Source organism: Oryctolagus cuniculus, chromosome 19 (assembly GCF_051225735.1).
Source record: "Oryctolagus cuniculus isolate XC-2025 breed Fujian yellow rabbit chromosome 19, ASM5122573v1, whole genome shotgun sequence".
Taxonomy (NCBI): Eukaryota; Metazoa; Chordata; class Mammalia; order Lagomorpha; family Leporidae; genus Oryctolagus; species Oryctolagus cuniculus.
In genome coordinates this window covers 35,902,066-35,922,461 of record NC_142885.1, presented here as the reverse complement: position 1 = coordinate 35,922,461, position 20,396 = coordinate 35,902,066, and positions in this window count along the sequence as shown.

Genomic DNA, 20,396 nt, shown 5'->3' with positions numbered 1-20,396 from the left:
CCTCTACTGCCACGTTGTTCTTCTCTAACAGGGAATGGCTATGGCTAATATGAACTTCAGTGGGAGTAAGACAGTGTACTGGTTTTAGGCCCACAACCTCTCCCTGGTTTCCTTTATTGCACAGATATGATTTTCCCTGTTCAAATTCCTGTGTTTTCTCTATACTACCATTGTCCTAAGTGATATTGTACAAATGTGGGAACCTTAAGCTTGAGCTTCCAAGCCTAAGTTCCCTCATCTCAGAGTTCAGAAACTAGTACATGATGAAAAAAATAGGTCTTGGCTGGCACCGCCGCTCACTAGACTAATCCTCTGCCTTGCAGTGCTGGCACACTGGGTTCTATTCCCGGTCTGGGCACCAGATTCTGTCCCGGTTGCCCCTCTTCCAGGCCAGCTCTCTGCGGTGGCCAGGGAGTGCAGTGGAGGATGGCCCAAGTGCTTGGGCCCTGCACCCCATGGGAGACCAGGATAAGTACCTGTCTCCTGCCTTCAGATCAGCGAGGTGCTCCAGCCGCAGTGTGCCGGCCATGGTGGCCATTGGAGGGTGAACAAATGGGAAAAGGAAGACTTTTCTCTCTGTCTCTCTCTCTCTCTCACTGTCCACTCTGCCTATCAAAAAAATTAAAAAAAGAAAAAAATAGGTCTCAATTTCATATTACTTGAGATAAAAATGAAATTTCAGGGATTAATGAGCTAGCTCAGCACCATGGGCTTTGTGAGTTTATATGTCCTTTCCAGGAATTTGCTCTCTTTGTTCATCACACACCTCTGCCAACAGGAGTTGTTCCTTCTGGGAATGGAGATATAGTTTCCAAGGGAAACTCCAATATGAGAAAAATTGTGAACATCATACTCACCAAAAATTGGCTAGTCATAAGCCACTCCTTTGTCTGACTCTTCTCAGTCAATAAGGAAGCTATAGTGATTAATTTGTCCTGAATACAGAAGATTATATAGTCCAAGTGGTACAAATAAAGGGAGTGATGAGCAAAGAGTGAGTCTAGCGAATGAAAATAACCTCAAGGATTATTAACTGAATTTAGCCTTTTCTTTTTAAATATTTAATTATTTGCAAGGCAGAGAAATGAAAGACAAAAACAGAGACACTGACACATGAAGCATCTTTTTTCCTGGCTCACTTCCCAAGATGCTAAAATAAACAGGTTTTGGCGAGGACAGAGCCAGGAGCAAGTAATTTTATTTACATCTGCTATATGGGCACATTCCAAAGCATTTGGGTCATGTTCCATTGCCTTCCCAGGTTCATTAATAGAATATACACAAAGTAACACTACAATATAGGAGGCCAGCATTGCAAGCAGTGGCCAATCCCATTGCAAACTAATGCGTGCCACAAACACTAGTCATTTCAGATCCATCATTAAAATATTTAGTCATATACCTCTGTTGCCTCATCATGTATTTTTCTATTAATTTAGTTCATAATTTTATTGTTTAAAAAGACAAACAATATACACCTTGAAGTTTTAGACATAACCATTTGATAAGAAGAGGAAATCAAAGGGATACAAGTTAAAAAGTGGGGATTCAGATTATTTCTATTTGAAAATGACATGGTTCTCAATATAGGGAAGCCAAAAGAGTCCACTTGTAAATGATTAGAATTCATAAAAAACTTTGTTAAAGTAGCATAATATAATAGTAACACGTAAAAGTCAATAGCCTTTCTATACCCAGACATTGCCATGGCCAAACATCTAAACAGAGAGATTTCCAATAAACAACCTAAGTATCCATCTCAAGAGTCCTAGAAAACAAGAATAAGCCAAATACAAGATGAAATGAATAGCATAGGTCATAAATGGAATGTTAACATTAAAGATAAGCAAAATAAAATTTTATTTTTAATAGAAGAAACAATCCTTTCACTAGGTTATAAAAACTAGGTTCAAGTAAATAAAATCAAAGAAGGGGAAACTATAATGCATATCACAGATATAATAGGCATCACTAATTTATATTAAAAAGGATAAATGAAAAATTTTAAAAAATTGTTTATTTGTGGATACATATAACCTACCAAAACTGAGCCAAGTAGATATAACATATCTGAGAATCCAGGTCTCCCATGGGGCTGCGGCTTTGGGTGATGATCATTGTGAATGTTGTTCTTTAGCTACAGCCAACATGCTCTCGATGCAGGATGTTGGTCATAGAGGAAGCCACCTGCTAGCAAGAGGTAGGAAGTACACAGTGACCTTACTTTCTGCTTGCTGTCGCTGCCAATCTATAAATGCCCTTTAGAAGAAGCCTATTGGCAGCCAGTGGTGGTTACAAGATAGCAGAATAGGGAGGGAGCGTATTTCTCTAGCCCAGGGGAAAATAGTTTTAAAAAAGTGGTAGTCTTGGGGAAGAGTTATGAAAAAAAGGCAGAGGAAACTCTATTACATGGAGGGCATGGGCTCGCATGGCTCAGGACTCCAATATCCAAGAGCCTATGCACCATTGCTGCAAAGTGAGGTGAGACAAGATGGCAGTAGCCTGAGACTCTGGTGAAAAAGCAGAAGGAAGACCCTAGAGGAAGTGAGGTTTGAAGCTATATGAGGGAAAGTGCACCAGCCTAACTAGAGGAGAGAGAAAAAAAAAAGAGGGTATGAACACATTTCTCTCTGATCACCTTACAAAGCCATACAAGCCAATAGAGCAGGCACCAATTTGGACATACATAAAAGCTGCACCAACTCATTTCTGTGCCCAGCAATCAGCCGACTGGAGATTACTGACTCCAGTGGGGAGAAATAACAGAAGGTTAGGAGCTTGTGAATGTGTGAAGCTTCAGAACTGTGACTGTGGAAAAAAATGAGTGTGTGTGGAAGAACTCATGGTGTGCATGAGACTTTGAGCAGTCTCAGTGGGACACCACAAGTTCCAGAAGTCCTGGGCACCTGGTTAGAGACATTGCTGGAAAATCTTAACTTATACTGAGGATTGCACAGATCCTTTGTGCGATCCTTGGGACAGAGCAGAGGAATATTATATCCACTTTGGCTAGTGCTCAGGCACTGGACTCCATCAAGGAGAAGAGCTCAGCTGAGCAGAAATAATTCCATTCTGATTAAAAAAAGAGAGTGACGATTTACCATGTCAAACCTGAGAGTATCAACTTAGGCATGCCCTTAACTCTAGAGAACTGAACAGAGCTCTCTGGCTACATCCACTTCAAGCCTCTAGACATTCACTGAAAGCAGACATTCCACTTATCTATAGAGTACAAGGATAAAAGACGCCAAAGTGGGGGGAAAAAAGAAGAAACCAACGAGTACCTCCACAAATGCTGAACAACAAATGCAACAACCCAAAGGACAAGAATAAGGAAGACAACATCATGCTCCCAAAAGAACAGAACACTTCATTACAAGATTATGAAGATGATGAGATAGAAGAAATGCAAGAAATAGAATTCCAAAAATTAATGATAAGATTATACAGAAGTAATCAAAAGCAAAAGCATGGACTACTAAAATCCATGGAGAACATGAAAGAAAATCTCTCATGAAATTAAAATCCTTTTTTTATTTTTTTATTTAGTAAATATAAATTACCAAAGTACAGATTTTGGATTACATGTGCTCACCCCTTAACTTCCCTCCCATATGCACACCTCCCATCCCCCACTCCCTCTCCCATTCCATTCACATCAAGATTCATTTTTAATTATCTTTACATAAGAAGATCAATTCAGTATATATTAAGTAAAGGTTTCATCAGTTTACACCCACACAGAAACACAAAGTGTAAAAATACAGTTTCAATACTAGTTATAGCATTACTTCACATTGGACAACACACTAAGGACAGATCCCACATGAGAAGTAAGTACACAGTGACTCCTGTTGTTGACTTAACAATTTGACACTCACAAATGAACTCTCAAATTTATAAACCATTTTATAGCCAGCAGAATCTGATCTTCTGAGATATTCTCAAATGCTACAAGTTATCATTTGACTAAACCACATTTGGATGCATAATGCAACTACTGTGTGTTCAACAGTTTATTTGATTCTCAGTTCTCACACCAGTTAGCTTGGGGTTGGGGAGTGAATGATTGGCTTTGACAAAGATTTTACTCTCCACACAAGGGTGTGAAGGCATTTAATCCCAATTAGGAGAGATTAATCATTGGGAACAGGTGGGACCCTAATGAAGTGATTAGGCTAAATCAATTCATGTGATTATTGAGTGACTGCTTATTCCCAGGTGTGTGCTATAGAAACTACTTCATATTTGAACCTCCTGCAATTTCATTATTTGGTCATTTGGTCTCTGTGCCACCCAAACCTCTGCCAACAAGATGACCATCAACAGATACTGCCCTCCGACCTTTGGCCCAAACCAAGAGACAAATACCATTTCTTTCTAAATGACTGAGTCTGTACCATTCTGTTATTAGCATCAAACAAAACCTGACTCAGAACCTAGGAAGAGCTGTGCTGACAGCACTGAATTGTAAACTAGTGACCTCGTTTCTCAACCAAAGGATATCAGATCCCATGTGGAAGTTCATTTCCACATGTGGATTCTGTAATCACCATCAATTTGGAAAGCTGTGAGGCCCCAGGGTTCACACAAACCCTTTTCCTTTTAGACACAGGACAGGACACCAGGGTCCTGGCTACTGGCCCAGCTCCCCTCCTGTGCCCATAGAATACTGGTCTCTGACACTCACCACTTTCCAGCTTCCAATGAGTCCCAGCATCCTCCTGAGGGCTCCTGAGTGTGGTGAGGGAAGTTCACAGAGAAACGAGGTCACTAGTTTACAATTCAGTGCTGTCAGCACAGCTCTTCCTAGGTTCTGAGTCAGGTTTTGTTTGATGCTAATAACAGAATGGTACAGACTCAGTCATTTAGAAAGAAATGGTATTTGTCTCTTGGTTTGGGCCAAAGGTTGGAGGGCAGTATCTGTTGATGGTCATCTTGTTGGCAGAGGTTTGGGTGGCACAGAGACCATATGACCAAATAATGAAATTGCAGGAGTTCAAATATGAAGTAGTTTCTATAGCACACACCTGGGAATAAGCAGTCACTCAATAATCACATGAATTGATTTAGCCTAATCACTTCATTAGGGTCCCACCTGTTCCCAATGATTAATCTCTTCTAATTGGGATTAAATGCCTTCACACCCTTGTGTGGAGAGTAAAATCTTTGTCAAAGCCAATCATTCACTCCCCAACCCCAAGCTAACTGGTGTGAGAACTGAGAATCAAATAAACTGTTGAACACACAGTAGTTGCATTATGCATCCAAATGTGGTTTAGTCAAATGATAACTTGTAGCATTTGAGAATATCTCAGAAGATCAGATTCTGCTGGCTATAAAATGGTTTATAAATTTGAGAGTTCATTTGTGACTGGTAGAAGAAAAAAATTCTTTTCTCCTCAATTCCTATACCTTGGATTTTAACACTCAGATATTCCATGGGCAATATGAGTGGCTATTATTCTGTCTAATACACAAATTTCAGGCCATAGCTAACTCATGCAAATAAGATAACTTAGAGGGGACCTCTGGATGACTTAATAATTTTGACTGGAGCCAAAAATCAAATACATGTTTTGCATTGGATTATGCCTGGGATGTGTTTACACAAAATCTTAATCCATTGTGGCTACTAACTCTATATAATGTCAGAATTGATCTATTGTAAAGTCATATGTGTGAAATTTAAACCAAAAATCACCCTCAAGGTAGTTTTGGAGAAAACAACAATCTTTCTCTTCGGCAAGAAAGTTACATGCTCAAATTCACTCCAAACCGCAAAGTCAGGAGATAATGTCCAGAAAACAGAAACAAAAACATAGGCTGTAGCAAGATCTGGGATTGAGATAGCCACAACACACCAGATATTTCTGCTTTCCTCCAGGCATATCCAGACAAAGTGGTGTGGAATTCAGGTGAAATTAACCAAAAAATCACCTTCAACGTGGTTCTGGAGAAATGCACAATCTTACTCTTCGGCAAGTGTATCCAATATGATGTTTGCAAGAACAAATATCATGTTTTCTCAGGTTTCTGAAGCTTTCTGCCAGGAAAATTTGAATGTGTCGAGGATTTGACTCCATGTGGAACCAATTAGCGTTTGCCAGGTGTAAACAAAAAGCTACATGCTCAAATTCAATCAAAACGGTGAATCCCGTAGATAATGTCCAGAAAACCCAAATAAAACCAGAGGCTGTAGCAAGATCTGGGATTGAGATAAGCACAACACACCTGATATTTGATTTTTCTCCAGGCATATCCGGACAAAGTGGTGTGGAATTCAGGTGAATTTAACCAAAAAATCATCATCAAAGTGTTTTTGGAGAAAAGCACTATCTTACCCTTTAGCAAGTGGATCCAATGTCATGTTTACAAGCACAAATATCATGTTTTCTCGGGTTTCTGAAGCTTTCTGCCAGGAAAACTCGAATGTGTGGAGGATTTGACTCCATGTGGAACCAATTAGCGCTTGCCAGCAGTTAAATGTAACAAAATGTTACATCCTCAAGTTCACTACAAACCGCAAAGTCAGGAGATAATGTCCAGGAAACTCAAATACAGAGGGTGTAGGAGGACCGGAGATTGCGATAGCCACAACACACCAGATATTTCTGCTTACATCCAGGCATATTCGGAGAAAGCAGTGTGGAATTCGGGTGAAATTTATCCAAAAAAAAAAAAACAGTCAAAGTGGTTTTGGAGAAAGGCACAATCTTTCTCTTTGACAAGCGGTTCTAATGTCATGTTTCCAAACACAACTATCATGTTTATTTGGGTTTCTGAAGTTTTCTGCCTAGAAAACTTGAATGTGTGGAGGATGTGACTCCATGTGAAATCAATTTATGCTTGCCAGCAGAAAACAATAAGTTACATGTCAAAATGCATTCAAAACCATAAATGCCTTACATAATGTCCAGAAAAATCAAAAAACAAACCTAGAGGCTGTAGCAAGAACTGGGATTGAGATAGCCACAACACACCAGATATTTCTACTTTCCTCCAGGCATATCCAGACAAATTGGTGTGGAATTCGGTTGAAATTTAACCAAAAAAATAACCGTCAAAGTGGTTTTGGAGAAAAGCACAATCATTCTGTTTGGCAAATGCATCCAACGTCATGTTTGTAAACACAAATATCATGTTTTCTCTGGTTTCTGAAGTTTTCTGCAGGAAAACTCGGATGTGTGGCGGATTTGACTCCATGTGGAACCAATTAGCATTTGCCAGCAGAAAACAAAACATTACTTCCTAAAATGCATTCAAAAGCATAAAGTCATTAGATACTGTCCAGAAAACACAAACAAACCCAGAGGCTGTTCCAAGATCTGGGATTGAGATAGTCACAACACACCATATATTTCTGCTTTCATCCCAGGAAATCCTGATTTGTTGGGGTTTTCGGGTGAAATTTATCCAAACACAGAGGCTGCAGCAAGATCTGGGACTGACATAACCACAACACACCAGAAATTACTGCGGTCATCCCAGTATATCCGGACAAAATGTTGTGGAATTCGGGTGAAATCTAACCAAAAAACGACATTGAAAGTGGTTTTGGAGAAAAGCACAATATTTCTGTTGAGCAAATGCATCCCATGTCATGTTTACAAACACAAATATCATGTTTAATCGGGTTTCTGGAGCTTTCTGCCTAGAACACCGAATGTGTGGGAGATTTGACCCCATGTGGAACCAATTATCGTTTGCCGTCAGAAAACAAAAACTTACATGCTAAAATGCATTCAAAACCGTAAAGTCCCTAGAAAATGTCCAGAAAACACAAACAAACATAGAGGCTGTAGCAAGATCTGGGATTGAGATAGCCACAACACACCAGATATTTTTGTTTTCATCCAGGAGTATCTGGACAAATTGTTGTGATTTTCGGGTGAAATTTAACCAAAAAACCACCAAGAAAGTGGTTTTGGAGAAAAGCACAATCTTCCTGTTAGGCTAATGCATTGGATGTCATGTTCACAAACACAAATATGTTTTCTCAGGTTTCTGAAGCTTTCTGCCTAGAGAATTCGAATGTCTGGTGGTTTTGATACCAAGGGGAACCAATTAGCATTTGCCGAGAGAAAACAAAAACTTACATGCTAAAATGCATTCAAAACTGTAAAGTCCATAGAGAATGTCCAGAAAACACAAACAAACACAGAGGCTGTAGCAAGATCTGGGATTGAGATAGCCACAACACACCAGATAGTTTTGTTTTCATCCAGGAGTATCCGGAAATATTGTTGTGGTTTTCGGGTGAAATTTAACCAAAAAATCACAGTCAAAGTGATTTTGGAGAAAAGCACAATCTTCCTGTTCGGCAAATGCATCCCATGTCATGTTTACAAACACAAATATCATGTTTAATCGGGTTTCTGAAGCTTTCTGCCTAGAAAACTCGAACGTGTGTGGGATTTGACCCCATGTGGAAGCAATTATCGTTTGCCGGCAGGAAACAAAAACTTACATGCTAAAATGCATTCAAAACTGTAAAGTCCCGAGAAAATGTCCAGAAAACACAAGCAAACAGAGAGGCTGTAGCACGATCTGGGATTGAGATAGCAACAACACACCAGAAATTTTGTTTTCATGAAGGAGTACCTGGACAAATTGTCGTGCTTTTCGGGTGAAATTTAACCAAAAAATAACCGTGAAATTGGTTTTGGAGAAAAGCACAATTTTTCTGTTTGGCAAATGCATCCAACGTTGTGTTTACATACACAAATATCATGTTTAATCGGGTTTCTGAAGCTTTCTGCATAGAAAACTCGAATGTGTTTAAGATTTGACTCCATGTGGTAGCAATTAGCGTTTGCCCGCAGAAAACAAAAAATTACATGCTAAAATGCATTCAAAACCAAAGTGTGTAAGGAATGTCCAGAAAACACAAACAAACAGAGAGGCTGTAGCACAATCTGGGATAGAGATAGCCACAACACACCAGATATTTTTGTTTTCATCCAGGAGTATCTGGACAAATTGTTGTGGTTTTCGGGTGAAATTTAACCAAAAAATAACCGTGAAACTGGTTTTGGAGAAAAGCGCAATCATTCTATTGAGCAAATGCATCCAATGTCATGTTTACAAAAACAAATATCATGTTTCCTCAGGATACTGAAGCTTTCTGCCTAGAAAACTCGAATGTGTGGAGGATTTGACACCAAGGGGAACCAATTAGCGTTTGCCAGAAGAAAACAAAAAGTGTCATGCTAAAATGCCTTCAACAGTGTAAAGTCCATAGAGAATGTCCAGAAAACACAAACAAACAGAGAAGCTATAGCAAGATCTTGGAATGAGATAGCCACAACACACCAGATATTTCTGCTTTCACCCCGGGAAATCCTGAAAATTTGTTGTGGTTTTTGGGCTATATTTAACTAAAAAATCATGGTCAAAGTGGTTTTGGAGAAAAGCACAATCTTTCTGTTTGGCAAATGCATCCCATGTCATGTTTACAAACACAGATAGCATGTTTAATCGGGTTTCTGAAGACTTCTGCCTAGAAAACACTAATGTGTGGAGGATTTGAATGCCAATTTGTGGTTTCTTGAGCAGCCGGTTTCCTTGCAAGTAAATCAAGCCCAATATCATTATGGATTCTTGCATTTCCTTTGCTTTTTTCTCATTTTTCTTATTTATCATGGTTTGTAATGAATTTTCTGATGTGAGCTTTGGTTTTGTGGCTGGCATATGGAGTTCAGGGAATAAGAGGAAGGGTCTTTTTCAATCAGGGCACAGCTGTTGGCTTGCTGCAATTCGGGTGTGCTGTCATTATTTTGGGTGCCTCAGCCGATTTTTGGTTTGTTGAGCGGCAATTTCCTAAATGTTTTCTGGGTCTGAGTTGGTTTTGCCTTCTTCCTTCCCAAATTTTGTATTCTGACGCAATACAAACAACAGTTTGGAGAGAGTAGCCATTATGAAATAAAAAACACAACAAATGGGCATTTGAAGGTTAGAAATCTACAGATAACAAGACCAAGGTGAGTTTTTGTGTTTTGTAAAATAAAATGGAACACTTTGGCTGAGGTGACAGATATTAATTGCCTCCAAACTGAGTTTCACTGCGATTTTTAGATTCATTCAATCAGAATTGCACAGGCTGTCAGCTGGAGGGGTGGATGAATCCGGGAACAGCCAGTCTCCTTGCGACTATTCAAGCCTAATATCATTTTGGATTTTTGCATTTCTTTGGCTTTTTTCTCATATTTCTTATTTATCATGGTTTGTAATGAATTTTCTGATGTGAACTTTGGTTTTGAGGCTGGCATATTGATTTCAGGACACAAGAGGATGGTTCTTTTTCAAACAGGGCACAGCTGTTGGCTTGCTCCAATTCTGGCTTGCTGTCATTGTTTTGGGTGCCTCAGCCGATTTGTGGTTTCTTGAGCAGCATTTTCCCAAATGTTTTCTGCGTCTCAGTTGGTTTTGCCTTCTTATTCCCAAATTTTGCATTCTGATGTAATGCAAGCAAGATTTTGGACAGAGTAGCCATTATGAAAGAAAAAAAAACACAGCAAATTGGCCTTTCAGGATTAGAAATCTACAGGTAACACGACCAAGATGAGTTTCTGTATTTTGGAAAATGACATGGAAGCCTGCTGGTGAGGGGACAGATTCTAACTCCCTCCAAATGGAGTGTAGTCCAAATTTGAGGTGAATTCAATCTGAATTCCAAAGTCAGTCTGTGGAAGGGGTGGATGAATCTGGATACATTCAGTTTCCTTTTGTCTAAATCCAGCAAATATCACAAAGGACTCTTGCATTTCTTTGGCTTTTTCACATTTCCCTTATTTTTCATGGTTTGTAATGAATTTTCTGATGTGAGCTTTGGTTTTGAGGCTGCAATATGGAGTTCAGGGCACCGGAGAAATGGTCTTTTTCAACAGGGCACAGCTGTTGGCGTGCTCCAATTCTGGCTTGCTGTCATTGTTTTGGGTGCCTCAGCTGACTTTTGGTTTCTTGAGTGGCAATTTCCTAAATGTTTTCTGGGTCTGAGTTGGTTTTGCCATCTTCCTTCCCAAATTTTGTATTCTGATGCAATACAAACACGAGTTTGGGCATAGTAGCCATTATGAAATAAAAAACACAACAAATAGGCGTTTGAAGCTTAGAAAATACAGGCAACATGACCAAGGTGAGTTTTTGTGTTTTGGAAAATAATATGGAACACTTTGGCTGAGGTGACAGATATTAATTGCCTCCAAACTGAGTTTCACTGCGATTTTCAGGTTAATTCAGTCAGAATTCCACAGGCAGTCAGCTGGAGGCGTGGATGAGTCCGGGAACAGCCGTTCTCCTTGCGACTAAATCAAGCCCAATATCATTATGGATTCTTCCATTTCTTTGGCTTTTTTCTCATTTTTCTTATTTATCATGGTTTATAATGAATTTTCTGATGTGAGCTTTGCTTTTGAAGCTGCAATATGTAGTTGAGGGCACAAGAGGAAGGTTCTTTTTCAATAAGGGCATAGCTGTTGGCTTGCTCCAATTCTTCTTTGATGTCATTGTTTTGGGTGTCTCAGCTGATTTGTGGTTTCTTAAGCGGCAATTCCCTAACTGTTTTCGGGGTCTGAGTTGGTTTTGCCTTCTTCCTTCCCAAATTTTGTATTCTGACGCAATACAAACAAGAGTTTGGACAGAGTAGCCATTATGAAATAAAAAACACAACAAATAGGCCTTTGAAGCTTAGAAATCTACAGGTAACACGACCAAGGTGAGTTTTTGTGTTTTGGAAAATCAAATGGAACACTTTGGCTGAGGTGACAGAAATTAATTGCCTCCATACTGAGTTTCACTGCGATTTTCTGGTTAATTCAGTCAGAATTCCACAGGCAGTCAGCTGGAGGGGTGGATGAATCCTGGAACACCCGGTTTCCTTGCGACTAAATCAAGCCCAATATCATTATGGATTCTTGCATTTCCTTGGCTTTTTTCTCAATTTTCTTATTTAGCATGGTTTGTAATGAATTTTCTGATGTGAGCTTTGGTTTTGAGGCTGGCATATTGAGTTCAGGGCACAAGAGGAAGGTCCTTTTTCAATCAGGGCACAGCTGTTAGCTTGCTCCAATTCTGGCTTGCTGTGATTGTTTGGGTGCCTCAGTTGAATTTTGGTTTCTTGAACGGCAATTTTCTAAATGTTTTCTGGGTCTGAGTTGGTTTTGCCTTCTTATTCCCAAATTTTGTATTCTGATGCAATACAAGCAAGATTTTGGACAGAGTAGCCATAATGAAAGAAAAAAAAAACACAGCAAATTGCCCTTTCAGGTTTAGAAATCTATAGGCAACACGACCAAAATGAGTTTCTGTGTTTTGGAAAATGACATGGAACCCTTCTGCTGAGGGGACAGATTCTAATTCCCTCCACATTGAGTGTGAGTGCGATTTTGAGGTGAATTCAATCAGATTTCCAAAGTGAGTCTGTGGAAGGGGGGGGGATGAATCTGGAAACTGCCAGTTTCCTTGTGTCTAAATCCAGCCAAATATCACAAAGGACTTTTGCATTTCTTTGGCTTTTTCACATTTCCCTTATTTTTCATGGTTTGTAATGAATATTCTGATGTGAGCTTTTGTTTTGAGGCTGCAATATTGAGTTTAGGGCACCAGAGGAATGGTCTTTTTCAAACAGGGCACAGCTGTTGGCGTGCTCCAATTCTGGCTTGCTGTCATTGTTTTGGGTGCCTCAGCTGACTTTTGGTTTGTTGAGCGGCAATTTTCTAAATGTTTTCTGGGTCTGAGTTGGTTTTGCCTTCTTCCTTCCCACATTTTGTATTCTGACGCAATACAAACAAGAGTTTGGACAGAGTAGCCATTATGAAATAAAAAACACAACAAATGGGCGTTTGAAGCTTAGAAATCTACAGGTAACACGACCAAGGTGAGTTTTTGTGTTTTGTGAAATGAAATGGAACACTTTTGCTGAGGGGACAGATATTAACACCCACCAATCGAGTTTGCCTGTGATTTTCTGGTGAATTCAATCAGAATTGCACAGCAGTCAGCTGGGAGGGGTGGATGAATCCAGAATCAGGTGGTTTCTATGTGACTGACAAAGCCAAATTCACTAGGGACTCTTGCATCTCTTTGTTTTTTTGACTTTTCTTAATTATCATGGTTTGTAATGAAGTTTCTGATGTGAGCTCTTGTTTTGAGGCTGGAATATGGAATTCACGGCACGGGATGAATGGTCTTTTTGAATCAGGGCACGGCTGTTGGCTTGCTCCAATTCTGGCTTTCTCTCATTGTTTTGGGTGCCTCAGCTGAATTTTGGTTTATTGAGCGGCAATTTCCTAAATGTTTTCGGGGTCTGAGTTGGTTTTGCCTTCTTTCTTCCCAAATTCTGTAATCCTACACAATACAAGCAAGCATTCAGATAGAGTCGCCATTATGAAATAAAAAAAAATCATATGGGCGTTTCATGCTTAGAAATCTAGAGGCAACATGACCAAGATGAGTCTTTGGTTTTGGAAAATAAAATGCTACACTTTTGCTGAGGGTACAGTAATTAATTCCCTCCAAATCAATTGTGAGTGTGTCCAGGCATGGCCTTGTGAGCTCCAGGCATGTCATTCTGGGTCTCTGTCTCTCAGTGAAAAAAACTGGCTTGGAGCAATTCTGCAGCATGAAATCCTTTAATCCCATTTCCCGCTCTAATGACCCCAGGGCTCTGGCTGGTTCCAGCCAGAACAAACTGACCAGGGGAAGCATAGGAGTGTTTGTGAGGGGCCCTGAGAACAGGCAGTGCCAGATCTGGAAGATTCTATGGTGTTCTGGTTTGTACTCTCTGGTACAAAAATGTTTGAAAGACATCCTCATACTTAAGAATGAGGTATGCCTCCTAAGTAGTGGTTTACCCTGCTGCACCACAATGCTTATCCCTGGCATTTTATTTGATGTTTCCCTGGCAATTTGAATTGTTTACCTAAGTTCTTTTGTTGGAGCCAGTGTTGTGATGAATTAGGATAATCTGTTGCCACTGATGCTGGCATCCCATATGGCCACTGTTTGTGTCTCAGCTGCTGTACTTCCCATCCAGCTCTCTGCCAATGCATCTGAGAAAGCAGCAGACAACCCAAGTTCTTAAGTCCCTGGCACCCACGAGGGAGACTTGGATGGGGTTCCAGATCCTGGCTTTGATCTGACCCAGTCCCAGACATTGTGACCATTTGGTGGGTTGACCTGCAGATGGAAGATCTCTCCCTCCCCCTCCCTGTCTCTCCTTCTTTATAACTCCATCTTTCAGATAAATAAATCTTTTTCACATATTTATTTTTCAACATTTTTTCCCTACTTTCTCGCACACTCCCTAGGTGCTGCTGCTCTCTGTGGACTTGTCCTCCTCAGCCTCTGACTAGAGCACAGCCACCTCTCCAATGCTGACATCCTCTGACACATGTTTCACTCTTCTGTTCTCTCTAAACTGCAGACTCTTGATCTACCCAACTAACTCTCATGCATAGACACACACACCTGAGGACTCCAGAGTCTTGGATTTCAGGTTGTAATTAACTTTCCTTTTCAGAGGACTGGTGAAAAAACATGTCTGGAAGCCAGGGTGTAGCCTTGTGGTTCAGATGCCTGTGTCCCACATTGGAGTTTCTGTGTTTGATTCCCGGTTCCAGCCCCTGCCTCCAACTTCCTGATAATGCAGACCCTGGGAGCTAGCAAGTGATGGCTCAGATGATTGGGTTCCCTGCTCCTGGGCCAGCCCTGGCCACTGTGGATATTTCAGCAGTGAACTAGAGGGTGAATACCACTTCTCTGTCTACTTGTTCATTTCTTTGCATCTCAAAGTAAAAAACAAAACAAGTATGTTTGTATCATACATTAAAATAACTTCCTCAATGGAAAAAGGTAGTTTCATTGTTAAATTTGGGGAAAAATAATGCTTCTTGGTTGTAAATGATATTAGAATAATGCATAACTATAAATCAGACTTCCATTGTGGACAAGGAAGAGAAAGATGGAAGCAATAATTTTTGCTTCTGGTTTTGGTACTTGTCATGTAACCTTGAAAAATTCATTTAAACTCATGGGGCCTGAGTGTCCTTAAAATTACAGGCTCATCTAGTTGAGGCAGGTGGTGTAAGGGGAGGTGGCAGGAAGCTGAGAGATTGCCTTGTTTCTGTGCCAACAGAGCTAAGTGACATTAGCAAGTCATTTGACCCCTCTGGATCTTCCTCCCTTGTGAGATAAGATTGTCTTTATAGTTAAAGGATTTATTCTACACAGTCCTACCTTATGGTAAGGTTCACATGACTGTGAAGTGCTTTATAAACTGGCAGTGTAATAATCAAGTTGGCACTGAAGATGAAATGTTAAACAGCATAGAACTTCTAAGGCTTGTAGTTCTATTAGGAGCTACACAGAAACATTGAAGTTCATGGGCATTTTAAATTTAATAGCAGAATCATTGAATCACGGTTCAGAATCAGTATAGTTGCTAAAATTCTTATTTATAATCATTGAGATTGGTAGTGTAATTACTGATAGCATACTCCTAGTGTTGTATATTTTAGTTTATACAATACTTAGACTATATAAAGTATAGGTAGCATGGGAAGTGCGATACACAGCAGTCTCGTAGAATGGCAGATGTCCTAAACAGCACTCTGGCCTCAGAATCAGCCCTTAAGGCACTCAGATCTGGCTGAAGAGCCCATGAGAGTATTTTAGGTATGGAAAGCCACTCTGGCAAAAAAGAAAAAAAAATGACCTAAACAAAAGATCTCTGTGAGTGAGATCCCAGTAGAACAATGGGCCATTAAAGAATGAGGTACCTTTCTCTGAAGAGAGGAGAGAACTTCCCATTTGACTATGACCTTTTCTAAATGAGATTGAAGTCAGTTAACTCAAGAGGCTTCCATAGCCTTGGCAATTCATGACTAGAGCCCAGGGAGATTTCTGATGCCATAAACAAGAGGGCCAGATTGTTCAGTCAACAACAGGAATCACTGTGTGCTTACTCCTTATGTGGGATCTCTGTCCTTAAGGTGTTGTCCAATGTGAAGTAATGCTATAACTAGTACTCAAGCAGTATTTTACATTTTATGTTCTGTGTGCTGCAAACTGATGAAATCTTTACTTAATATATACTAAAATAATCTTCTGTATATAAAGATAATTGAAAATGAATCTTGATGTGAATGGAATGGGAGAGGGAGTGGGAGATGGGCAGGGTGCTGGTGGGAGGGAAATTAGAGGGGGAAGCCTTTGTAATTCATACACTGTACTTTGGAAAATTATATTTACTAAATAAAAGTTTAAAAAATTTAAAAAATAAAAATAAATAAAAATATAGGTAGCAATAGTTAATGCTTCTCTTTCACTGGATTGGATTATAGCATACATTAATAAACCTTTTTTAAAGATTTATTTATTTATTTGAAAGGCAGAATGATAGGGAGAGACACATAGACAGAGATGTTCTCTCTGCTGTTTTACTCCCCAAGTGGCTGCAAGCAGCTGGAGCTGGGCTAATCCAAAGCCAGGTGCTTCTTCCAGGTCTCCCACATGGATTCAGGTGCCCAAGTATTTGGGCCATCTCATGCTGCTTTCCCAGACACATTAGCAGGGAGCTAGATTAGAAGCTGAGCAGCTGGGACATGAACCAGTGCCCATAAGGGATGCCAGCACTGCAGGTGGTGGCTTTACCTTGTATGCCACAGCACCAGCTACAGCCTATTCATTTTAAATTAATAACTAAAGATTATCCACTGTTCAGCCTCCAGGCTTTGGCTTGGCCCAGCCTCTGCTGTTGTGGACATTTGGGGAGTGAACCAGAGGTTGAAAGATCTCTCTTCTTATGTCTCTCCCTCTCTAACCTTGCCTTTCAAATAAATAAATGAGTCTTTGAAATAAAAATACATACATACATACACACACACACACACACACACACGGTACCAACTCAGTGGGTAAACCCATGGCCTGCTGTGCCAGCATCCCATATGGGTGCTGATTCAAGTCCCAGCTGCTCCACTTACAATCTAGCTCCCTGCTAATGTGCCTGAGAAAGCGTCAGAAGGTGGCCCAAGTGCTTGAACCACTGCATTCTTGTGGGAGGCCTGGCACAAGCGCCTGGCTTTAGATTGGCTCAGCTGAGGCCAATTTGGGAAGTGAACCAGCAGATGGAAGATCTGTCTCTACCCCTTCTCTGTAACTCTTCCTTTCAAATAAATAATAGATTTTAACAATGGGGGAAAAGGGCAGTTGTGTTGCCTTCCCTTTCCCTAGAGTATCATAATCAAAATCTGTTAGGCAAATGAATAAGGGAAATTCTGAGATCATGTATTGACCACAGAAGAGAATGGATTCGCTGTACATTTTCTGGAAGCCCATGCTAGTTGGAACCAAGGGAAGGATAACAAAAAAGGGGAGGCCTATATCCCTCTTATTTGTCTTAGTTCATTGGAGCAGCGGAGAGTTGAGTAATGTAACATTGGTGTTTGTCTCCATACAGTTCACTTCTATTTAGCTGGTTCTTTTTTTTTTTTTTTTTGCTTTTCCTTTTTATTTATTTTAAGAGATTTATTTGAAAGGCATAGAGACAGGGGTCTTCGATCTGCTGGTTTGATTCCTGAATGTTTGGGTGAGGCTGAAGGCCCACAAGTCCCAACCCATCTCCCACGTGGTGTGGAGTCCAAGCACCTGTCCATCACCACTGCACTCGTTGGCTGGAGTGAGACAGGAAGTAGGATGGTAGGGAATGGAACCAGTGCCCGTGATGTGGGCCCTGCAGGCTGTGGTTGCACCCCCACGCCACGGCGCAGGCCTCAATAAACCTTTCTTTAAAGTGGAATTAGGGGTAAAAATGGTCTGAGGTGCATGTGCGGTTCCGTTGTGAGACAGGCTGAGGCCCTGCGGGTGCCCGGGGGCCAACAGGAACACCTGCAGCCTTGGCCTGCAGGTCCCAGGTGTCTCTCCTCTGCTTGCACCCCGCCCGTGGGCCTGGCCCAGGCCCCAGTGGCACCTCAGGAATATCTGCCTCAAACTGGTCACTTTAAGTCACTTTGTGATCCCTGACCTCTACCCAAGTAAGGAAGCAGGAAGCAGCCCAGCAGGCTTCCCCCGACCTCTGGAGCCCTGAGCCGTGGTGCCAGCCCATGCCCCGGGGAGCCCGCAGCCATTCTGGGCCAGCCATTGGGACCCACGACCCCTGAGCCTCGTCCCCAACCCCTTCGAGGTCACCACTGCAGCCTCCTATTTAGCTGGCTCTTAATACTCAAGAAGGGAGTTAGGTCAATGTTCTATTCTCATCAAAGACTTTGAAGTTTAATAAAAGATTCTGCCAGTAATTTTAACGCTGGGTCATTCTAAAGATGTGCTGTGACTTAGGTTTAGAAAAGAGCATCTTGCTTGCCACCCTCATCTCAGCTCTGGGGGCTGTCTGTTCTCCCTGCACAGATTCAGTAATGCTTGCTTCTTCTCTACTACAAAGATCTTATGTTGGTCATATTTCCAGTTACCAAAATCAAATCAACTCACACCTGGACTCTGAGTATTCCATGGCATTAGTTATCAAAATAAATGTATTCAAATATTCAAAGACCACTTCAAAGCTTAACTGCCTTCAAGAGTGTTTGGCACTTGGAACAGCCACTGTGGTTTTCTACACATGAGCACTCACTATTTTATATATCATTTAACAATCCAAACATCACTTCAGCTTCAGCAATACACAGCAATAGCATGGATGATTCTACATAATAAACACGTTACATTAGTTTGGACTTAAAACCTAGAACTAAAACCATGTGGTAACCTGGATGGATTTAAGGAAAGATGTAGAGCTAGGTAGCTAAGGCCACAGAATCCCAGACCTATTGATTTTAAGTGAGTCTGGAACAACAACATTCCATTGCATTATCTTCCATCTCAGAGTCCTGCTTTTCCAGTGAGACCCACCCCACTCAGACCATGTATTTCCTGCCTGTGTCTTCACGGTGGTGCAAGCTGTTCTGATACAGGCATCTCCTGGATAGTCACCAGCTTCCTGATTTACTACCTGAACTGGAATCCCCAGTTGCGAGGTATATTTCCCAAACACCCAGGCTGAATTGAATGTTCGTCTCTGGCAGTCAAAAACTTCTGCCTTAGGAAACAGAACATGTCCTCTACTCTGCGGCTCCTTTTTCTTCTCATGGGGTTCTGTGGTGATCTGTGGTTTTCAACACAAGTCCTGGTAGCATTCTGACTCAAAAGAAAGACCAGGGATAAGAGTTACTACTGGGGGCTGCTGTTGTGGCATAGCAAGTTACACTGCTGCCTGCAGCACTAACATCCCACATGGATGCCAGTTTGACTCCCAGCTGCGCTACTTCTTCCCTAGCTCCTTGCTGGGTAAAGCAGCAGAGAATGGCCCAAGCGCTTGGTCCTCTGCCCCCACATGGGAGACCTGGAGGAAGCTGCTGGCTTCAGCCTGGCCCAGCCCTGGCCATTGTGGCCATTTAGGGAGTGAGCCAGCAGATGGACCTCTGTGTTTCCCTCTCTTTTTCTCTCTGTAACCATGGCTCGCAAAGAAATAGAACTTCAGAAAGTTATTCTCCATCAAGTAATACACCCTTTTCCAGGCAGTTGTAAAGCTGGGAGTCATAGCTTCTTGTATAATTTGGATAATAAGAGTTTTGGTTTGAAAGCATGTTCATCTGAAACAATGATCACTCATTATCCTTTGTTAGAGAAGGGGGCTCTGCTCTTTGAAAGTGAAAATCAGAAGCCGTAATGTGTGATGAGCTCCACCTGTCAGGTCTGGGGAGACTTATTTGAAAGACAGGGCACCAGGAGAGGAAGCTTTTCTGATTCCCTGGCCCTTGCTTTAGTCTTATGTCTTTACTTCTTTTGTTGCTTCTTGATGTCAAGAGTGTACTCTTTATGCTGAAATGAGGAATTGTGTCTTACCACTTTTAGGCCTTTTTCTAAGTGTCGCTCCCCGTCTTCGTGGGCGAACGACACAAGACCCTGCGCTGTTCTTTTGTCTGCTCGGCCCTCCCCGGGTTTGCTGCTGGTTCTTCCCGGGTTGGCTGCCGTCCCTCCACCTCCGTGAAAGGGCGGTTCCCCCTGCCACATTCCCCACTTCCGCAGGGGAGCGGCACACCGCTGGCCGGCTCTCTCAGGGGCTGCACAGGTGTTCCTTCAGATAGATGTTCCTGTTAGATGTTCCTGGTGCATGTTGTCTCTCTCCTCCTTTATAGTCCTCTTCCGCCAATCCCAACTCGGCTGCCCACACGCCGAGTACGCTGCTCTCCTCCAATCAGGAGCAGGATCAGCTCCTGGAGGTCATCACTCAAGTTGGCAATAGGCAGCTGCGTAGAAGCTGTTTTCTCCTCTCCCAGCGCCATATTGTGGGAGAGCAGATGCATAGAATAAGTCTTAATTCCAGTAACTCAGTCCAGTCC